Below are 24,029 nucleotides of genomic sequence, written 5' to 3' on the forward strand. Positions count from 1 at the left end.
AATACCATGGAAAAAGAATCAACAGGATTTAAGGCAAAGAACTGTATGTCAACAAAATGGGAAACCTGGGAGAAATGGATAGATTCCTAGATACATACAATCTCCTCCAAAATTGAATCATGAAGACCGAAAACAAAAAAGACCAATAACCAAGACAGAAATTGAATCAGTAATAAAGACATTCCCAAAAAAGAGAAGCCTAGGACCAGATGGCATTTCTGCTGAATTCTACCAGATATTTAAAGAACTAATTCCATTTCTTCTCAAGCTATTCAAAACAACTGAAAGTGATTGAAACCTCCCAAACTACTTCTGTGAAGCCTGCATCACCTTATTTCTGAAGCCAGAAAAAAGACCCAACAGAGAAAGAGAACTATAAACCAAAATCTTTGACCAACACAGATACAGAAATCTTCAACAAAACATTTGTCAATCGAATCCAACAACACACCAGCAAGATCATTCACCTGGACTAAGTGGGATTTATCCCTTGTATTCAGGGTAGGTTTAAGATCCATAAATTAATAAATGTGATACATCACATTAACAAACTGAAGAATAGATGCAGAGAAAGCATCTGATATGATACAACACCAATTCATATTGAAAACCTTAAGCAAATTGGATATATAAGGATATTTCCTCATGCAATCAAAGCAATCTATGGCAAACTCACAGCTAGAATACTATGGAATGGAGAAAAGCTGGAAGCATTCCACCTATGATCCAAAACCAGACAAGAATGCCCACTCTCCCCACTGCTATTTAAGAGAGTTCTAGAAGTCTTAGCCAGAGCCATTAGGCAAGAAAAATAAATCTAAGGGTTACAAATTGGAGCAGAAGAAATCAAACTACATCTATTCCAAAAGGATCCCAAAAGCACCACTGAGAGAATGCTGGACTCATAAAATAGTTTCATAAAGTGGCAAGATATAAAACCAACACAGAAAAATAGTCTTTGTATACACTGACAAGGTAATGGCTGAGAAAGATCAGTTCCATTCACAATAGTTCCAAAATAATCAAATATCTTGGAGTAAATTTAACCAAGGATGTCAAAGATATCTAAGGTGAAAATTACAAAATGCCAAAGAAATAGAAAAAGACATAAATGGAAAAATTATCCATGTTCATGGATTGAAAGAATCAATATAATCAAAATGCCCATATTAGTAAAAGTAATTTGAAGATTCAATGTATTTCTAGTGAAAATATTAAAGACATTCCTCACCTATCCAAAAAAAAATGATGCTAAAATTCATATGGAAACAAAAGAGACCCTGAATACCTAAAACAATCTTATGTAATAAGAACAAAGGCAGAGGCATCACAATACCTGATTTCAAGACATACTACAAGGAAGTTACAATCAAAACAGCCTGGTACTGGCTGAAAAATAGACTGGTAGACCAATGAAACAGAATAGAAATTCCAGAAGTGAATCCATGCATACAACCAATTTATATTTGATCATGAAGCTAAAATCTACCACTGGAGAACTGAGTCTCTTTAACAAATGGCTCTGGGGAAACGAGATCTCCATGTGCAGAAGTATGAGATTAGACCCCTACTCACACTTCACACAAAAATCCACTCAAAAATGTATCAAAGACAAAAATCTATGACCTGATACCATGAAATCTTTAAAGAACAATGGGGAAACTAGGCAAGATTTTGGCATAGGAAAAGATTTCTTGGAAAAGACTCCAGAAGCACAGGCAATTAAATCCAAATAAGACAAATGGGATTACATAGAGCTGAGAATCTTCTTCACTGTAAAAGAACCAGTCAGCATAAGTAAGAGGTAATGGACAGAATCAAAGAAATTATTTGCAAACTACAAAACTGATACAGGGTTAACATCCAGAATCTATAAAGAGTTCAAGAAACTCAACAACAACAGCAACAATAACAACAAACTAAGTTGAGAAATGGGAAAAGTAGTTGAACAGGCATTTTTCAAGAAAGGAAATTCAAGTGGCCAACAGACACTTAGAAAATGTTCAGGGTCACTAACTATTAGGGAAATGCAAATCAAAACCAAAATGAGGTTTTGCCTCACTCCAGTTAGAACAGTTCACATACAGAAATCAACAAACAACAAATTCTGAAGAGCATGTAGGTAAAATGGTACCCTGGTACACTGTTGGTGGAAATGTAAACTGGTGCAACCACCATGGAAGACAGAGATCTCAGAGATCTGAATATAGACCTACCATACAATTTATCCATCAGACCATCATGCTCCTGGGAATTTACACAAAACAAAACAGTAGATGAGTTACCTGAACCTCCATGTTTATTACAACACAATTGACAATAGCTAAGACAGAATCAATGCTGATCCCCATCAACTGATGACTGGCTAAAGAAATTTTGTTATATTTACACTATGCAATTCTACTCAGCTGAGAAAAAGATGAAATCCTGTCTTTTATAACGAGATGGTCACAACTGAAAACCATTATCCTGAGTGAAATAAGACAATCCTGAGATGACAGATACCATATGTGTTTCTGGATCTGGGGTAACTAACATAGTATCTGAAATATAATGTAATGGAGTGAAATAGATATCTTGAGATTTAAAAATGTTATAAAAATTTAAATCAAATTATAATTAATGAGAAAATTAATGAGATAGACATGAATTAATAATGAAACCCCAGAATGGACATAAAGCTGAGGACAAATGCATTCATGGATGAATTTTAAAAAATACAAAATAATTAATAACAATTTTTTCCAAACATAGAAAATTAAGGAAGGAAACATTTCTAATTTATTATAAGAGGAAAACAATACCCTAATAAGAATTGTAGGCAAAGTTGCTAGAAAAAGAGGGAGCTAGCAATGCAGCTCAATAGGCTAATCCTCGGCCTGCGGCACAGGCACCCCAGGTTCTAGTCCTGGTCGGGGCTCGATTCTGTCCTGGTTGCTCCTCTTCCAGTCCAGCTCCCTGCTGTGGCCCAGGAGTGCAGTGGAGGATGGCCCAAGTCCTCGGGCCGTGCACCCACATGGGAGACCAGGAGAAGAACCTGACTCCTGGCTTCAGATTGGCGTGGTGCACCAGCCGCAGTGTGCCGGCTGCAGCAGCCACTGGGCATTGAACCAACGGAAAAGGAAGACCTTTCTCTCTCTCTCTCTCTGTCCACTCTGCCTGTCAAAAAAGAAAAAAAAAACAAAAACAAAAAGAGGGATCCCAAAAATTAATACCTATTATGAATTTTTTTTAACTTTTATTTTATGCATATAATTTTCCAAAGTACGACTTATGGATTACAATGGCTTCCCCCCCATACCGTCCCTCCCACCCACAACCCTCCCCTTTCCCACTCCCTCTCCCCTTCCATTCACATCAAGATTCATTTTCGATTATCTTAATATACAGAAGATCAGCTTAGTATACATTAAGCAAGGATTTCAACAGTTTGCTCCCACACAGAAACATAAAGTGAAAAATAATAGATGATTTTTTTAAAATGATGATGAAATCAGAGCAGACCTATTGTCATGTTTAATCCCAGTGAGAGTCAAGTTGGGAATTGATAATTTCTTTTTTTTTTTTTTTTTTTTTTACAGAGGATCAGTTTAGTATGCATTAAGTAAGGATTTCAACAGTTTGCACCCCCATAGAAACACAAAGTGAAATATATTGTTTGAGTACTCGTTATAGCATTAAATCTCAATGTACAGCACATTAAGGATAGAGATCCTACATGAGGAGTAAGTGCACAGTGACTCCTGTTGTTGACTTTACCAATTGACACTCCTGTCTATGGCATCAGTAATCTCCCTATGCTCCAGTCATGAGTTTCCAAGGCTATGGAAGCCCTCTGAGTTCTCCGACTCTTATCTTGTTTAGACAAGGTCATAGTCAAAGTGGAGGTTCTCTCCTCCCTTCAGAGAAAGGTACCTCCTTCTTTGAAGACCTGTTCTTTCCACTGGGATCTCACTCGCAGAGATCTTTTGCCAGAGTGTCTTGGCTTTCCATGCCTGAAATACTCTCATGAGCTTTTCAGCCAGCTCCGAATGCCTTTAGGGCTGATTCTGAGGCCAGAGTGCTATTTAGGACATCTGCCATTCTATGAGTCTGCTGAGTATCTCACTTCCCATGTTGGATCACTCTCCCCTTTATTTACTCCATCGGTTAGCGTTAGCAGGTACTAGACTAGTCTATGTGTTCCCTTTGACTCCCAGTCCCTTCACCATGACCAACTGTGAACTGAAACTGATCACCTGGAACAGTGAGATGGCATTGGTACATGCCACCTCGATGGGATTGAATTGGAATCCCCTGGTATGCTTCCAACTCCACCACTTGGGACAAGTCAGCCTGAGCATGTCCCAAATTATACATCTCTTCCCTCTCCCATTCCCACCACCATGTTCAACAGGGATCACATTTCAGTTAATTTTCAACACTTAAGAATAACTGTGCATCAATTACAGATCTAAACCAGTCATATTAAGTAGAACAGATAAAAAAACTACTAAGAGGGATAATGTATTAAGTTGTTCATTAACAGTCAGGGCTATGCTGATCAAACCACCATTTCCCATAGTGTCCACCTCACTCCAACAGGTTTCCCTCTTGGTGTTCAGTCAGTCGTCACCGATCAGGGAGAACATATGGTATTTGTCCCTTTGGGACTGGCTTATTTCACTCAGCATGATGTGTTCCAGATTCCTCCATTTTGTTGCAAATGACTGGATTTCGTTGTTTCTTACTGCGGTATAGTATTCTAAAGAGTACATATCCCATAATTTCTTTATCCAGTCTACCGTTGATGGACATTTAGGTTGGTTCCAGGTCTTAGCTATTGTGAATTGAGCTGCAATAAACATTAGGGTGCAGACCTCTTTTTTATTTGCCAATTTAAATTCCTTTGGGTAAATTCCAAGGAGTGGGATGGCTGGGTCAAACGGTAGGGTTATCTTCAGGTTTCTGAGGAATCTCCAGACTGACTTCCATAGTGGCTTGACCAGCTTGCATTCCCACCAACAGTGGGTTAGTGTCCCTTTTTCCCCACATCCTTGCCAGCATCTGTTGTTGGTAGATTTCTGCATGTGAGCCATTCTAACCGGGGTGAGGTGAAACCTCATTGTGGTTTTGATTTGCATTTCCCTGATTGCTAATGACCTTGAACATTTTTTCATGTGCCTGTTGGCCATTTGGATTTCCTCTTTTGAAAAATGTCTATTGAGGTCCTTGGCCCATCTCTTAAGTGGGTTGTTGGTTTTGTTTTTGTGGAGTTTCTTGATCTCTTTGTAGATTCTGGTTATTAACCCTTTATCTGTTGCATAGTTTGCAAATATTTTTTTCCCATTCTGTCGGTTGTCTCTTCACTCTCCTGACTGTTTCTTTTGCAGTACAGAAACTTCTCAATTTGATGCAATCCCAATAGTTGATTTTGGCTTTGACTGCCTGTGCCTCCCGGGTCTTTTCCAGAAATTCTTTGCCTGTGCCAATATCTTGAAGGGTTTCTCCAATGTTCTCTAGTAACTTGATGGTGTCAGGTCGTAGATTTAGGTCTTTAATCCATGTTGAGTTGATTTTTGTGTAAGGTGTAAGGTAGGGGTCTTGCTTCATAATTCTGCACATGGAAATCCAATTTTCCCAGCACCATTTATTGAATAGACTGTCCTTGCTCCAGGAATTAGTTTTAGATCCTTGATCAAATATAAGTTGGCTGTAGATGTTTGGGTTGATTTCTGGAGAATTACAGACCAATATCCCTGATGAACATAGATGCAAAAATCCTCAATAAAATTCTCGCCAATAGAATGCAACAACACATCAGAAAGATCATCCACCCAGACCAAGTGGGATTTATCCCTGGTATGCAGGGATGGTTTAATGTGCGCAAGACAATCAATGTGATACACCACATTAACAGACTGCAGAAGAAAAACCATATGATTATCTCAATAGATGCAGAGAAAGCATTTGATAAAATACAACACCCGTTCATGATGAAAACTCTAAGCAAACTGGGTTTGGAAGGAACATTCCTCAATACAATCAAAGCAATCTATGAAAAACCCACAGCCAACATCCTATTGAATGGGGAAAAGTTGGAAGCATTTCCACTGAGATCTGGAACCAGACAGGGATGCCCACTCTCACCACTGCTATTCAATATAGTTCTGGAGGTTCTAGCCAGAGCTATTAGGCAAGAAAAAGAAATTAAAGGGATACAAATTGGGAAGGAAGAACTCAAACTATCCCTCTTTGCAGATGACATGATTCTGTATTTAGGGGACCCAAAGAACTCTACCAAGAGACTATTGGAACTCATAGAAGAGTTTGGCAAAGTAGCAGGGTATAAAATCAATGCACAAAAATCAACAGCCTTTGTATACACAGACAATGCCATGGCTGAGGAAGAACTTCTAAGATCAATCCCATTCACAATAGCTACAAAAACAATCAAATACCTTGGAATAAACTTAACCAAAGACGTTAAAGATCTCTACGATGAAAATTACAAAACCTTAAAGAAAGAAATAGAAGAGGATACCAAGAAATGGAAAAATCTTCCATGCTCATGGATTGGAAGAATCAATATCATCAAAATGTCCATTCTCCCAAAAGCAATTTACAGATTCAATGCAATACCAATCAAGATACCGAAGACCTTCTTCTCAGATCTGGAAAAAATGGTGCTGAAATTTATATGGAGGCACAAGAGACCTCGAATAGCTAAAGCAATCTTGTACAACAAAAACAAAGCCGGAGGCATCACAATACCAGATTTCAGGACATACTACAGGGCAGTTGTAATTAAAACAGCATGGTACTGGTACAGAAACAGATGGATAGACCAATGGAACAGAATTGAAACACCAGAAATCAACCTATTATGACTTTTGATACAAAAAATCTGTACAAAACAATACCAAAATAAATGCAAGTGCTTGTTTAAAAGATTTTACAGAAAGGATTTATTCTTAGAAAGCAAGGTTAGTTCAACTTATGAAAATGAATCATTGTCATAATGCCACATTATCAGAATGAAGGGGAAAATATGACCATTTAAACTGATACAGAAAAAAAGTAGTCACAACACCTTTCCATGATAAAGAGACTCAAAAAATAAGTACTAGAAAACTATCTCAACATAATAAATAATGAAAGAAAAAAACAAAGTTACCATTAACTTTCTCAATGAACAGGTACAAGGTAAAATGTACACTTTCACCATTTGTAATCTGCATGGCCCTAGGAGACTTAATGAGACTAATTAGGCAAGAATGAAAACACATTCAAACTGAGAAGGAAGATATCTTTATCTATATATGCATGAGAACATATATTTGTATAGAGAAGCATTCCTGTTTATTAATCTGAATTATAACACAGATAACTTGAAATTCTTCAATAATCATCTAATTACTATATAAGCTGAAAGTTAGAAGTGATTAATATGTGCTTTGGAGTTTGCAGAGTGCTTTGGAGCCTATGTGGATGGTATAGAAAGACCTGGGCATAGTAGTGGTGATATCCTCATGGGCTGTGAAGAGACACCTGGCTGTGTGGACATTGTTCTGGGTGGAGGAGTGTGGTGGCATAGAAGAAATCTGAATCTTCATGGGCAGTCTTCAAAGTTAGGTGTGTGAGACCAATCCCCTGGACTTGCTCTACAAGTAGGGCCATATCTGGGAGATGGTGCTCAAGGATCTGCATGCCTTGAGACCCTCTTAATGGGCTGCAGGGACCCATCAGACACTAAGGATACAATTTATGGAAGGAATGATTAAGATTATGGTCCATGTCACCATCAGGTGGAGTTTCTCTGCTTACCAACATTGGGCTGGTTGGCCCCATGGTGGGAGGAATGGTCAGTCTCTAAGATCTGATATCTGAATTGTTGATTTAGCAATTCTTCCATCATGAAGTTAATTGGACCTAAAGGATCAAACTCAAGAAAAGGAGGTGCATGGGCTGGAATTGTGGTTTAGTATGCTAAGTCTCTGCCTGTGGTGTGGGCATCACATGTGGGTTCCGGTTTGAGGCCTGCCTGCCCCATTTCCAATCCAGCTCTCTGCTAATGGCCTGGGAAACCAGTGTAAGATGGCCCAAGTACCACCTGCACCCATGTCGGAGACCTAGAAGAAAGTCCATGCTCCTGAATTTTGACTGGCCCAGCTCTGGCTGTTGCAGGCATTTCAAGAGTGAACAAGTAGATAGAAAACAATTCTCTCTGCCTTCCTAACTCTCTGTAATTTTGACTCCCAAGTAAATATAAATCTTAAAAAAGAAGAGGAGTTGTCCATATAAAGACGTGCACATGAATGGAATGGGGATGATTAAGTGTCTTAGAAAATACGGAATATATCCTTGATAAACCAGATGACACCAAATTCTGTTCTGATATGGGTGTAACTTCCTGCATTGGAGTTTATGCTGACAGAAGCATCAGCAAGGGCTACTCATTGTCTGGGTTTGGAATAAGGAGCTGTGACATTCCATACCAATATAGACATAATTTACAGTAGCTCTCTTCCTTAAGGCCCTACCGAGATAGGATGCTTCCTTTTTTTTTTTTTTTCTTTTGATTTTGGTTAAATCACCAGTTTGTGCTTATAATATATATTCCAGATTGATGATTTAGTGGTGTAGGTATTCTTAAGGAAATAAAAATGAACTACATAATTTCTACAAGGGCTATATTAGTAGCTTAAACTTATAGAAATTGTAGTTTTTGTTCAGAAAAGAAGTTGTATTTTTCAATCAAAATTATGGAGAGAAAAACCGAGCTATATCTTTTGTAGGTTGCTCTGCTATAGAGCTCAGTATTATTGTGACATAGTGGGCTCTGTCTTTGCTCCAATTTTTTTTTCTTACTTTCATAAATTTTCCAAGGCGTTTCTTACAACTACTCACTGTATTTATTTTGGATATTTCCATGTACTTCACAATTTTCTTTCTCACTACTGTATTATACATTCCTTAATATATATTTTAATATCTCTGATCATTCTGTCATATAAAGTTTCTTTTTTTTTATTTTTTATTTTTTATTTTTTTTAACTTTTATTTAATGAATATACGTTTCCAAAGTACGAATAATGGATTACTATGGCTTCCCCCCCATACCGTCCCTCCCACCCACAACCCTCCCCTTTCCCACTCCCTCTCCCCTTCCATTCACATCAAGATTCATTTTCGATTATCTTAATATACAGAAGATCAGCTTAGTATACATTAAGTAAGGATTTCAACAGTTTGCTCCCACACAGAAACATAAAGTGAAAAATAATAGATGATTTTTTTTAATGATGATGAAATCAGATCAGACCTATTGTCATGTTTAATCCCAGTGAGAGTCAAGTTGGGAGTTGATAGTTTCTTTTCTTTTTTTTTTAACAGAGGATCAGTTTAGTATGCATTAAGTAAAGATTTCAACAGTTTGCACCCCCATAGAAACAAAAAGTGAAATATATTATTTGAGTACTCGTTATAGCATTAAATCTCAATGCACAGCACATTAAGGACAGAGATCCTACATGAGGAGTAAGTGCACAGTGACTCCTGTTGTTGACTTTACCAATTGACACTCCTGTCTATGGCTTCAGTAATCTCCCTATGCTCCAGTCATGAGTTTCCAAGGCTATGGAAGCCCCTTGAGTTCTCCGACTCTTATCTTGTTTAGACAAGGTCATAGTCAAAGTGGAGGTTCTCTCCTCCCTTCAGAGAAAGGTACCTCCTTCTTTGAAGACCTGTTCTTTCCACTGGGATCTCACTCACAGAGATCTTTTGCCAGAGTGTCTTGGCTTTCCATGCCTGAAATACTCTCATGGGCTTTTCAGCCAGATCGGAATGCCTTTAGGGCTGATTCTGAGGCCAGAGTGCTATTTAGGGCATCTGCCATTCTATGAGTCTGCTGAGTATCTCACTTCCCATGTTGGATCACTCTCCCCTTTATTTATTCTATCGGCTAGTGTTAGCAGGTACTAGACTTGCTTATGTGCTCCCTTTGACTCTTAGTCCTTTCGTTATGATCAATTGCGAACTGAAATTGATCACTTGGACTAGTGAGATGGCATTGGTACATGCCACCTTGATGGGATTAAATTGGAGTCCCCTGGTATGTTTCTAACTCTACCATTATAAAGTTTCTTCAACACATGTAAGAATGCAAGTTGTGAATGGACAAGGCCACCTAAAATTGCTTTATACAGAATTTCTCTTGACAAAAATTATTTATAAAAGTACAGGTTAGAGGGGATTCAAAGATGGTTGAATAGGGAAGACACGTGCTGATTCTGAGAAGAGGAAGTACTAGAAAAAAATAGAAAGTAAATTCTCAGGGGAGAGTTGGAGAGAAGTTTGCAGTGGAATTTCTACAGAAAGAAGAGGAATGCTGTGGAGCAGCATGGAGAGTGCAGATACACAGCAGCAAGTGTCACACTACACCTGAATCTCACAATCCTCAAGGAGACAAAGGATTCTAATAACAAGGTGAGGGCACACAGTGGCAGCCTGTACCACTGGTGATATGGCATGAGGGAGAACCTCTCAGATTACACTGAGTTTGAATCCATCTGGAGCCTGAGGGAGAGGGAGGATAAGCACCTCATCCAGTGAAGGAAAAGCACATTTCTTTCTCCTCATCCCCACACAAGGGTGCTCACAACAGGGAGAAGGTACCATCTTGACACCAGCAGAAGCTGCGGTGGCTGTCCTGTGCATGACTTGGGGAGATTCCTAGAAGAAAAATGCTGTGTTCTCCTCTGACTTTGAGTCTGGTTTGAAGGGTTGAGAGGGAGCTGTGCTCCTATTTATGATTTAGAGGAGCCCCCAACCTCTCAACATATCACAGGCTCTGGGGCTCAAATTGTCAAGGCAGATCACCCCTAAGCAGCTGGCTCTGGAAACGACCCTGCTTTCTACATGGATGAGGCAGGCTCATGGGGCAGAGGGTATCCTCTTCACCCCATGACTGTTGGAAATCTGACTGCAAAATATGGCATGGGACCTAACTGGGTTTCTGGGCAATCACTGTGTCTGGCATCAGAAGCTCAGATCTCCCTAACTGCCTGAGATAGGTCACTACAGAGGGTCCCATGCTCACTCTGAGGACTGCACAGATCCTGTTTTGCAGTTCATGCTTCAGCATGGGTGAGGTTTATGCCCATCATGGGCTGATCCTGATCATTGATCAACATGGAAGAGAGGAGTGAGGGTGTGATTATGGCAACAGGCATGATCCTACCCTCAACCCTACTGACAATACATATTCACCAGGCCCAACATGGGTGTCACCCCAGATTCTTGCCCCACACTTGAGCCCTGACCAGAGCTGACTTGACTTATCAAGCACCTCTGTATTCAGTGAGGGAGCAATCACTCCACTCAGCCACAGAGGCACAGGTTGAAGATAAAACATACCACTGAAAAGAGTTTAGAAGGATACTAATCACATTTTTCAAATATGAATGTACATCCTCCTCCAAATACTTGCTGTTCATACTTGTATCTAAAGTATCCCAAGTTGATTCCTTTGACTGAGGTCAGGTGCCATGCTGAAAAATGCAGAGAGTACCTCACAAAATGGTACTGGGAATGAAGGGAATGAAAGCACAATACAAACAGAAATTAGAGACATCTATACTCACCTAAAATGACATGTAGTCTTCAGAACCAAAACCAAATGTATTAAAATGGCCTTACTATAAGGCACATTATATTTCCTAAAGCACAGAACATTTCCATAATAAAAAATTGATACAACCTTTAATATGCAAAGAAGAGAATGATGTTTTCAAAAATATTGTATTTATTTTCTTAAGTAAAACTTGACCATTTGGTGGCTGTGATAAAAATATTCCTTAAAAATCTGAAAGAGAACAAGAAAAACACTGCCATAATTAAATTACCAGACTGGCATCATTGGATCTTTGCCACTAACAACAAGAATGCTATCGAAAATAACTAAACTTAATTCTGAGGAATTCCGTATTGTAAAATTAAATCTCTGAGCATGTGATACTTTAATATCAATGAAAGGATTTTTATTGAAGATCAAATTTTCAATTCAATCATCTGCAAAAAATGAATGTTTTAAAATTGAAAATATGGTGCTGGCTCTGTGGCACAGCAGTTAAAGCCATGGCCTGTGGTGCTGGCATCCCGTGTGGGTACCAATTTGAACCTCAGCTGTCCTACTTCCTGGCTCACTGATTGTGTGCCTGGGAAACCAGCAGCAGATAGCCCAAGTATTTGGGCCACTGCAGCCATGTGGGAAACCTGGAAGAAGCTCCAGGCTCTTGTTTCAGATTGGCCCAGCTCCAACCACTGTGGCCATTTTGAATGTGAACCTGAAAGTGGAAAACACCTCTCCCTCTCTCCCTCTCTCTTTTTCTATTTCTCTCTCTCTCTCTCCCCTCCATTTTCCCCCTTCACTCTCTCTCTGCCTTTGCATTTCTGTAACTCTGCCTTTCAAAGAAATAAATGTCTTTAAAAATGGAATTGTGTCTTTCAATCTTAAACTATACAGAGGAAAATGAATAAAGCACAATGTAAATAAAAGGAAATAATATGAATCATATAAACCAATGAAACAGAAAACAGAAACATGATATAGAAAAATGAATGATATGAAAATATGCTTTAAAGATGATCAGTAAACTGCATCACAGTACAGCAACACAATGTCAGGAAGTGAAAGAGATAACATCCATATAATGGGTAGATGAATAATATAAGGTAATATGATAACACATTTCTGCAAAAAATGAGAATTTACATGAGATAGATAAACTGAAGGCTGCCCAGGGACAAATGGTTCTCAGGATTAGTTGATTCTTTGTGATGGTAAAAGACTGGCTTGTGAATGCAGCTTTCTAGGCAAACTTCACAATTCATCGCACAGCACCAACTGCCTTCTGTATAAGGTTTTCACATTTTAGTCTGGCATTCCTCTGCTAAATCACTCCAAAGCCAAGTGACAGAAAATCAGAGATACCCAGCTACTACACTCTAGACTTACATGGAACTAAGTCAAAGAAGCTAATCCTAAGCCTCTTTACCCTACTTACCCTTGGCATTCTCATTGATTCTCACTAAAAGCACAATAAAAACTATTTCTTGTAAAATTTTATTGAATTATACACTTTTATATGTCACAATGCAATATTTCAATGCACAAACACAGTGAGAACTGCTCAAAGAAAGCAATCAACCTCTCTACCGCTCCACCACTTTCATTTAGTACCTTAGTCCTCTCCTTCAGTTCCTTATGAAACATACACCAAAATTTATGCATGAAGATATAGAAAATTTGGATAGACCAATAAAAAAAGTTGAGATTGAGTAGTAAAGCCTTGCTACAATACTAAGCTCAGAAATTGGTGGCTTCATTCATGCATTCTATCAAACTTTCAAGGGTAAACTAACATCAATTCTTAAACTATTCAAAACAATGGATAGGGAGAGAACTATTCAAAACTTACTCTATGAGGCTGAACTTACCTTAAAGATAAAACCAGACAAGGATACAATATGAAAGAGAACCAGGAACCATTATCCCTGATGAATGTAGCTGCAAAAACATTTAAGAAAATGCAAGCAAACTGAATTCAATGACACATCCACACTGACCAAATAGAATTTATACCAGGGTTCAGGGCTATTATAGCATACCCAGATCAATAAATGTAATACATACCATCAATAATATAAGGATTAAATCCATACAAGTTCTTCAGTAAATGTCAAAAAAGCATTTGATAAAATACAATATCCTTTTATGATAAAAGTCATAAAAATTGGGTTTAGAAGGAATGTACCTCAACACAATAAAGGAAATATATGTCAAGCCCACAGCAAATATCATATAGAATGGGGAAAAACTGGAACAATTTGGATAAAGATCTGCAACTAGACAAGGCTCTCCACTGTCACCACTTTTATGCAATATAGTTCTGGAAGTTTTATTTAGAGCCATAAGGCAAGAAAAAAAGAAACAAAAAGGATAAAAATTGGAAAGGTGGAAATTAAAGTATCACTATAGTTGATACGATTCTGTATATTGAGAAACAAAAAGACCCCCCCCCCCACCAGACTATTAGAACTTATATGACAATTCAGCAGTTTCAGGATGCAGATGCAAAGTGAACACACAAAAATCCATATCACTCATACATATCAACAATTATCTGGCTGAAGGACTTTTTTTTTTTTTTTTGCTTTCAAACTTTTATTTAATGAATATAAATTTCTGAGGAGAGTAAGTGGTGGCTGAAGGACTTATAAGAACTCTTCCACTCACAAAAGCTACCAAATATTAAATAATGAAATAAATTTAACAAAAGATGTGAAAGAACTCTACAATGAAAATTGTAAAACATTAATGAAAGAAACAGAAGGTATAACAATGAAAAAATCAATGGTTCAAGTATTGTAGCAATTAATATTATTCCAAATGGCCACATTATTCCCTGAATTTACAGATTCAGTGCAATGCCCATCAAAATTTCAAGGACATTCCTTACAGAAAAAAAAATATTGAAATTTATACAGAAATGTAAATGACAGTAAGTGGCCAAAGCTGTTTAAACAATAAAAATAAAGCTATAGGCATCAAATATCAGATTTCAACACACTGAAGGACAATTATTATTTAAAAAGTATGGCACTGTGTGAAAATAGACATGTAACCTAAAGGGACAGAATATACAAAGCAGAAATAGCTGCACATCTGCAATCAATTAATACCAGACAAATGTGCTAAAAAAATTTCAGGTATTGGGAAAATTGGATCTATGCATGCAGAAGTTTGAAATGAAGCCAGTACATTATAATCTATACAAAAAATTCCTTTAAATGAATCAGGGATCTAACCTTAAGATCCAAAACCATCAAACTACTAGAGGAAAGCATAGCAAAAATGTTGCAACATTGGCCTAAGCAAAGATTTTTTTTTTTTGTATAGCATCCCAGAAGCACAGGGAATAAAGAAAAAAAAATAGAGAAATGGGATTATACCAAGCTTAAGATGCTTCTGCACTCCAAAGGGAAAAAAATAACATGAAGAGAAAAATGACAGAATAGAAAAAAAATTAGCAAACTATGCATCTGATAAATGATTCATATCCAGAACATATAAGGAGCTCAAGAAATCAACAAGACAATATGTATAAGAAACAAAGGATATCCACGGTTATTTTTCAAAAGAAATACAAATGACCAACAGACATATGCAAAAATATTTAGTGTCACTAGCCTTCAGGGAAATTCAAATAAAACCACAATTAGATATCAACCTACCCCAGTTAGAATGGCTATAATGCCAAAATCAAAATGTAAAAAATACTGACAATATTGTTGAGAAAAGAATACCTTAATACACTATTGGTGGGAAAATGAATAACTGTTATGGAAAACAGTATAGAGATAAATAAAAACTCAAGGTGGATTTATTTTATGATTCAATTGTCTGATGCAGGGGGATATATCCAAAGAAATAAAATCAACATATAAAAACTGTTTATGGCAGCAAAATGCACAATAGAAATAATATGGAGTCAGATTAGCTGTCCATAAACTGAAGGTTGGACAAGAAAATATTATATAGCCTTTCCTCCTTTCTTTTCACCCTGGTCTCTTGCCAGTAGGGTGCTGGCTGTAGCCCTGTGCCTTCTGGGCACATGGCCTTCGGGCCAACCAGTGCTATGCTTCCTGGCCTGGATGCTCTTCCAAGTGGCTGGTTCCTGGTACTTGGACCTAAAAAGAGTCTGTAAAAACTGTGTAGCTCTGCATGCATTCCTATGGACTTACTTCTTTTTTTTTTTTTTACTCTTTTTGACAGGCAGAGTGGACAGTGAGAGAGAGAGAGAGAGAAAGGTCTTCCTTTGCCATTGGTTCACCCTCCAATGGCCGCCGCGGCCGGCACGCTGAGGCCGGCGCCCCGACCGGGACTAGAACCCGGTGTGCTGGCACTGCAAGGCGGAGGATTAGCCTAGTGAGCCGCGGTGCCGGCCTGGACTTACTTCTAAGGGTATAGTTTAAAACTTGCTATGGGATCGCAAATACCCTCGGACTAGATGGTAATGTTAACATCTTAAATTTTAAAGTGATTATATAGGTGACATTGATTATTAAAAGTGATCATGTCAATAATATTTTGTGTTAACTAATAATAATAATAAAATTTTAAAAAATGTAAATACTCCAACATGGGAAGGAGTCTGTACAGCAGACTGTACAGAGTGGCAAACGCCTTAAGTAGCACTCAGTGACCTCAAAATCAGCTCTAAAGGCATTCTGGTCTGGCTAAAAAGGCCCACAAGAGCATTTCAGGCATAGAGAGCCAGGTCCCTTGTGCAAAAAGTGTCCCTACTTGGAGAACCTCCCTGGGTGAGACGCCAGTGGAAACGAATGGCCATTAAAGAAGAATGTATGTTTCTCCGAAGGGAGGAGAGAACTTCCACTTTGCTTATGGCTTTTCCTGAATATTGATGGAGTTTGTGGAACTCAAAAGGCTTCCATGGCCTAGGCAGTTCATGTCAAGAGCCTCAGGTGATCACTGACATCACACATGAGAGTGTTAATTGTTAAATTAACAAGAGGCATTGTGTACTAACTTCCCATGCAGGACCTCTGTTCTCAAAGAGCTACAGTATTAACATTAATGGTAAAATTTGATCCCTAAGATTTACTTTATTTGCATGTGTTAAGTTCTAGTTATTTCTAAATGTCAAACTCCATTGCCTGTATTCTTAGGTATTTCTTCAAAGTTTATTAAGTGCCTCAAACGTAAAATCTTGGATACATGTCTCTCTCTGAAATTCCTATCTCGTATGTTTAAACATAGGGTCAGATATTTAAAGGCAGCCAAGGAGATTTCTAGGAATAACAAAATTCTGTGGAATTTGGATTCCAAGCTTTTGTATATAGCTTTATTTATTTATTTATTTTTGACAGGCAGAGTTATACAGTGAAAGAGAGAGACAGAGAGGAAGGTCTTCCTTCCATTGGTTCACCCCCCAAATGGCCGCTGCGGCCAGCGAGCAGGGCCGATCCGAAGCCAGGAGCTAGGTGTCCCCTCTTGGTCTCCCATGCGGGTGCAGGGCCCAAGCACCTAGGTCATCCTCCACTGCCTTCCTGGGCCACAGCAGAGAGCTGGACTGGAAGAGGAGCAACTGGGACAGAATCCAGTGCCCCAACTGGGATTAGAACCTGGTGTACCGGTGCCACAGGCAGAGGATTACCCTAATGAGCCATGGCGCCGGCCTCTATATAGCTCTAAGGACACCCTGATGCAGACTCTGTACTGAAAGGTAGCTGCCAAAGTTGTTCCAGAGAACTAAGGAGGTTCTAACTAAAGCTCCTGTATTGAGAATTGCAGATGACAGGATTCTATGCAATTTGGATTCCAAGCTTTTGTATATAGCTTTAAAGAGGCCCTGATGCAGACTCTGCACTGAAAAGAGTAGCTACAAAAGTTATTGATTCCAGTATTTGGATTCTAAGCCTTGTGTTTCCTTAAAGCCCCTGACACAGACACACTGCTGGACAGGGGAGCTACAGAAGGTGTTCCAAAGAATCAAGGAGTTTTTGACAAAAACTCCAACATTGGAAATTCCTGAGCAAGCCATTCACAAGAAGACCTCTTCAGATCAGAAACAGCTTAAATTAAAGGGACCATACCAGGTGCTATTGAGCATGACTACCTCTATGAAATTAGGATTAACTTCTACCTCTTAAGTCTTCACAGGTGAATGTGAAAGACATGCCTAATTATTCCTATTAGCCAATCAGAAACCTTAGTACCTCTTCAAAGCAAAAAGGATATGTAAAGTTTTGCCTTTGTCACATCCAGACTGCTGCACCTTAAGGCAAACATGCTTTACCTGCCTTTCTTGATTATATCTGGGAACTGTTATTGAGGATAAACCTACCTAATGAGTTCTATATAATTCTCCATACTCAAGCTAAAAGGGTTTATAATCTACATAAGGGTAGCCTATCACTAACCACTATCTGGAAATCTATAAGATATATTGTTTTCATCTTAAGGGGCACCCCACTTATAATTGGATTTGTTCCAATTTTGCTTATAGTAATTAACAAACTTAAATGTTTCAGAACTTGACTTCAGGAAGTAACTGACCATGCAGGGGACACAGATATTGGCAATGATGGAGACTGCTCCAGCTCACAAGACAAATTTGCTAGATAGACAGAGACTTCCAGACCCTGGATAGGCAAGGCTTGCACTACACCCCTCATAAGCAGGAAGCAGTTACAAAAGAGATGATTCTACATCCTTCAACTTCCCTTAGGATTAAGGGATGGAGTCTCTGAGGGGGGAATGAAGTAGACAGACATACAGATTAAAATTGATTAGGTTTGAGGGGCTGGCCCCATGGCTCACTTGGTTAATCCTCCACCTGCGGCACCAGCATCCCATATGGGCACCAGGCTCTAGTCCTGGTTGCTCCTCTTCCAGTCCAGCTCTCTGCTGTGGCTCAGGAAGGCAGTAGAGGATGGCCCAAGTGCTTGGGCCCCTGAACCTGCATGGAGACCAGGAAGAAGCACCTGGCTCCTGGCTTCGGACCGGTGTAGCTCCAATCCTAGCAGCCATTTGGGGGATGAACCAATGGACAGAAAACCTTTCTGTCTCCCTCCCTCACTAACTCTATCTGTCAAATAAATAAATTTTAAAAATTTATTAGGTTTGAGAGCTGGAACATCACGCCTTCACCATGCCCCTTTGTGACCTCATATCCCTACCTTGCCACACCTGAGTGCCCACTGGCCAATCAGGTTAATGAACCACTCCCCTTTGAAAGTGAATCAAAAGCCTGGGACAGGGTATGTCTGGCCCTTTCCTCCTTTCTCTTCACTCTGGCCTCTTGCCAGTAGGGGGCTGGCTGTAGGCCTGTGCCTTCAGGGCATGTGGCTTTGTGCCACCCATCCCATGCTTCCTGACTTGGATGCTCCTCCATATGGATGGTTCCTGGTACCTGGTATGAACCCAGATCTATCTCCCTCCTATAGATAAAGCCCTCACTTTCCTATGCATCGTTCTTACTGAATCAAAGCTTAAAATGTAAAAAGAATAAAATATTTTATATATATATGCATATACATGATGGAATATGACAGGCACAAAACAATGAATTCCTGGCATTTGCATCAAAATGGATGCAACTGGAGATTATTACGCTTCTATACATTAATATAGAAAGAGTATAAAAATTGCATGGATACATTATTTTTATATAGATATAAATAGTTCTTCACAGAATTAAGCCATATTCCCATATGGGAATATACCACATTTTCCCACGTTATGATTATTGCAATAAATCTATTTTGTGATATAATTGATTTGTTTTCAAAAAAGTAAACATCAACTTTATTATTATGAGCTGTAGTCATCCCAGTGTACTGTGGAACATTAAAATTTATTAATTCTATGTTTTGACACCTTATTGAACCTTTCTCTACCCTGACACCATAATGCCAAGGCTTCAGTACTTATTATTCCAATTTCAGATATACTTTTACTAAACTTTCACATAAGATGATAAAATGTTGTATTCAACTTTCTGTTGTGAAATATTGGCTGATTTCGCCTAATATAATAGCCTCCATTTTTTGGGTGATGGTAGAATTTCACTCTTTTTATTCTTTTTATATTCTGTTGCCTCTATGTATTGAATTTTCTTCACCTATTTATGAATCAATCGACACCGACATTGATTCCATACCTCATTACTGTGAATAAGGCCAGGCATGAGAGCACAAGTTCTCTTTGATGTATTAATTTCACTTAATTCAAACATATGACTAGATATGGAATAGCTGAATCATTAGTCAGATCTTTTTTTTTTAATTTTGGGGGGAACATCCACACTGGTCTCCAAAATAGCTGTACTAAAGTTCATTCTCATTAACAATTTATAAGGGCTCCTTTTTCTATACATCCTCATGAGCATTTACTTATGGCCTGAGAATAGTCGCTCCAACTGTTGTTTTAATTTGCATAATTGGTTCCTAAAGGTCTAGAACTCCTAAACAGACCAATAACCAAGAGGGAGTTTAATTCAGTAATAAACAACCTCCTAACAAAGGAAAGCCTAGTACCAGATGGCTTTACTGCTGAACTCTGTCAAATTTTTAAAGAGGAACTAACTCTAATTCTCAAACCATTCAAAACATTTGAAAGGGAAGCAATCCTGCCAAACTACATCTATGAGGCCAGCATCACCTAAATTCCTAAAGCAGAAAAGGATAGAAAAAAGATACTCACAGATGAATATCCCTGATCAACAGATATAAAGACCCAAACAAAATAACAGTTAATTGAATCCAACGACACTTCAGAAAGATCATTCACTGGACAAGTTGAATTTATCTCTGGTTTGCAAGAATGGTTCATCATATAGAAATAAATAAATATGACACACCACACTATTCATATGATTATCTCAATAAATGCTAAGAAATCAGTTGATAAAATACATCATCTAATGATAAAAGTCTTTATTCTTTAACACAGTCAAGGCAAAATATTACAAACCCACATCAAGCCTTATGTGGAGAAGTATGAAGCATTTCCACTAAGATCCAGAACCAGACATGGATGTCCACTCTCAACATTGGTCTTCAACATAGTTTCCAAAGATGTATGCAGAGCCATTAAGTAGGAACAGGAAATTAAAGGGATACCAAATGGAAAGGAGAAAGTAAAATTATCCTTGTTTGCAGATGACATGTTCCTATATATAGTGAAACCAAAGGACTCCACCAAGAGACTATTGCAACTCATAACAGTGTTTGGTAAAGTTGCAAAAAATAAATTCTACACACAAATTCTATACACATTTGTATACACAGAAAATGTCATGACAGAGAATAAACTTGTAAGATCAGTATCATTCTCAATATTTACTAAAAATTTAAATCCCTTGAATAAACTTAACCCAGAATGTGAAAAATCTGTATAATGAAAATTACAAAACATTAAAAAAAGAAATAGAAGAAAACACACAACAAAATAGAAAACTCTTCCATGTCTGTGTATTGGAAGAATTAATACAATCAAAATACCCATATTACCCAAAGCAATTTACAAATTCAGCATAATCCTTATCAAAATATCAGCCATATTATTCTCATGTCTAGAAAAAATTTATGCTAAAATTAATATAAAACAAAAGAGATCTCTGATAGCTAAAGCACTAGTAAAGAAATAAAACAAAACTGAGGGCATCACAATATTGGATTTCAAGACACACTATACAGGGAAGTTATAATCAAAACAACTTGGTACTGGCACAACAGACATGACAACCTACAGAACAGAATAGAAAGTCCAGAAACTAACCCACACATCTACAACCAACTAATCTTTTACAAATGAGCTAAAATCAATCCCTGGTGAGATGAGAGTCTTCAACAAATTATGTTGAAAAATTATATCCACACTTACAGAAGCATGAAACAAGACGCCTACATTTCATCTTATATAACAATCAACTCAAAATGGACTAAAGGTCTAAATCTATGTCCTGATATAATCAAATTACATCCCACTCTCTTCAACTTGTCACTTCACAAATGCCTAAAAATTCAACAATGATTTAGATATGACACCAAACACAGGTGACAAAAATGAAAATAAGGAAATAGGACTGTAAAAAATAAACCAAAAAACTACATACTGAAGGAAATGATAAAAACATAAAGCAAATAATGGGAGAAAATATTGGCAAAAGTATGATTAAAGAAAGAATACATAAGACATATAGAAATCAAAAGCAAATATAATAAAAACTGATAAATGACCTAATTAGTTTGGACAAATGATCTGACCAGTTGTTCCAGTGAAGATATGCAAACAGCCAACAGATATTTGAAAAGGGACTCAGCATGGATCATCAAGACTAAAATGGTTATCATTTTACATACGTGAAAATGGATATTATCAAAAAGTATGAAAAAAGGTAACAAGTATTGAACCAGGTGTGGAGAAATGGGAACATATAAATTGGTTGTAGGAATGTAAATTGGTACATCCACCATGAAAAACACTATGGAGATGCCTCTAAAAATGGAACAAATGACAAAACAATCTCATTAATTTATGTGCATCCATAAGAAATAAAGTCACTATCTCAAAGGTACACCTGCACATCCATGTTCATGGAAGCATTATTTACAAAAATAAGATATTGAAATAACCACATTGTCTGTCAACAGATCAAAAGATAGAGCATGATACTCACACAATGGAAACACATTCAACCTTAAAAAATAAATCCTGACGTTTTGTCACAATATGGATCCCAAAGTTAGAATGTGGACATTAGGCTGCTTGACATAACAGAGAGAAAAATAAATACTACTCATTTGTGGAATCTAAGAAAGTCAATCATAAGCACAGAATATAATAAGGGTTGCGAGGGGCTAAGGGTGAAAGAAACTGGAAGATGTTAGATGAATGACACATTTGCAGTTAGGAGATAAATTAACATTGAGATGTATAATAGAGCACAGTAATGATATGAATGCAGTATTAGATACAACAGGTTAACATCTGAAATATCTTTTAAAAACTATGTAAGGTGATGGTTAGTTAATTGTCCTAGTCATTTCATAATATAAATGGATAAGGGGACACCAAAAGGTTTTTGATAAAGGGCTTAAAATATAATGTGAATATGCCATAAGCTTTTAAAAGTTCCCCACATGGCAAAACAACAAGTTGCAGGCCTTGAATGTATACAAATTTTGTCTGTCAATTATACTTACATAATCTTTAAAAAATCACCCTCTATCAAAATGAAAAATGAAAAAAAAAAAAAACTAACTTAGGAATCCAGGCTTATATGCTTGAGGTGAGAAGATAATCACGAAACATAAATAGATTTTAAAACAGATAAATATGTGACCAGCTAAAATTTGTATTTTGAAAGTTCAGAGACAGATGACAGCCTGTCCATGTAATGAGCAGGGCTAAGATGACATCCAAACATCAATGTACAGTGTCCTCCTGCCCCCCCACAACCTGTACAAAAACCTGAGTCAAATAAAACTGCTTTGTTTTTAATTTACCTAGTCTAGGACACTGTTATTGTGAGCAGAAAGTGGAGGCAAGATTCTTAGCATGAGCTATGCTGAGGCCCTGCTTCTCACAAAATCAGAAAACAAGGGAATGAAGTCAGTCTTGGAAAAAATAACGGAGCACTCCATGAAGGACAACTCCTCCCTTGCATGAACCCCACACACAGGGTCTGGGTTCTCCCTGGTGTCCATCGCGTGCTCACCACACAATCTGGGAGGCCGGGGATGCCACCAACACTGGTTCTCAGAAACTGGTCCAGCCGACAACTGGCTGTGAGGAGACAGGACTCCAGGAGTCCCAGCTGCCACCCCAGCCCCGACACCACAGACCAGAGTGGGCCGAGGGAAGGGCCGTGTCAGCAGGGAGATGCGGCCCACAGATTCCCAGAGAGGACCCTGGGGAGGCCCGCCTCAGACCAGCCTTCTCCACAACTTTCCCCAACTCCTCCTTCCCCACGTCTGCATGCCGGGACTCTCACACTCACCATGACAGCTTCCGAGGGGAGCACTGTCCTGACGCTGAGTTACACCAGAATTCAGTAAACACCAGAGGCCCCGCCCTGGACCTCTCTCCGCTGTGACGCTGGAAGACTATTATGGCGTCAAGATCTCGCGTGATTACGTAGCATTCACGCCCCATGCCTGATTGGACAGCGTGGATATCCGTGAGCATGCACGTTATCAAAGTCGCATCAATCAGCATCCTCCACAGTGCTGACAAACAACTTCAGATGTTGCGGGAAGGAAAAATAAGAGGTGAGTCCTGTGTTCCGTTCTGAAATTGTGTCCTGCCACGGGTGTTTTCACCTCCCTGGTCCACCACCTGCCGGCCCACTCCTGCCTCCAGGGTCTTTCCTGCGAGGATCCTACCTGGGCTCACAGCAACCTGCTTCAGATCAGTAATAATTTTAAGGCTGTTTATTAGCTCCTGAGTACTTTTCAGT

At 38.4% G+C, this 24,029-nt stretch overlaps 1 pseudogene across 1 annotated transcript in view; it reads right to left on the bottom strand.

The window, feature by feature from the left end:
- Positions 1-23,684, bottom strand: part of LOC149127944 (uncharacterized) — an 81,592-nt pseudogene extending 57,908 nt beyond the window's left edge. The window contains exon 1 of the transcript XR_016230123.1: positions 23,571-23,684. The product of XR_016230123.1 is annotated as an uncharacterized LOC149127944 (transcript). The remainder of the gene's footprint in view (positions 1-23,570) is intronic.
- Positions 23,685-24,029: the final 345 nt, after the last annotated feature.

This window comes from Oryctolagus cuniculus, chromosome 2 (genome assembly GCF_051225735.1).
Source record: "Oryctolagus cuniculus isolate XC-2025 breed Fujian yellow rabbit chromosome 2, ASM5122573v1, whole genome shotgun sequence".
NCBI classification, from domain to species: Eukaryota; Metazoa; Chordata; class Mammalia; order Lagomorpha; family Leporidae; genus Oryctolagus; species Oryctolagus cuniculus.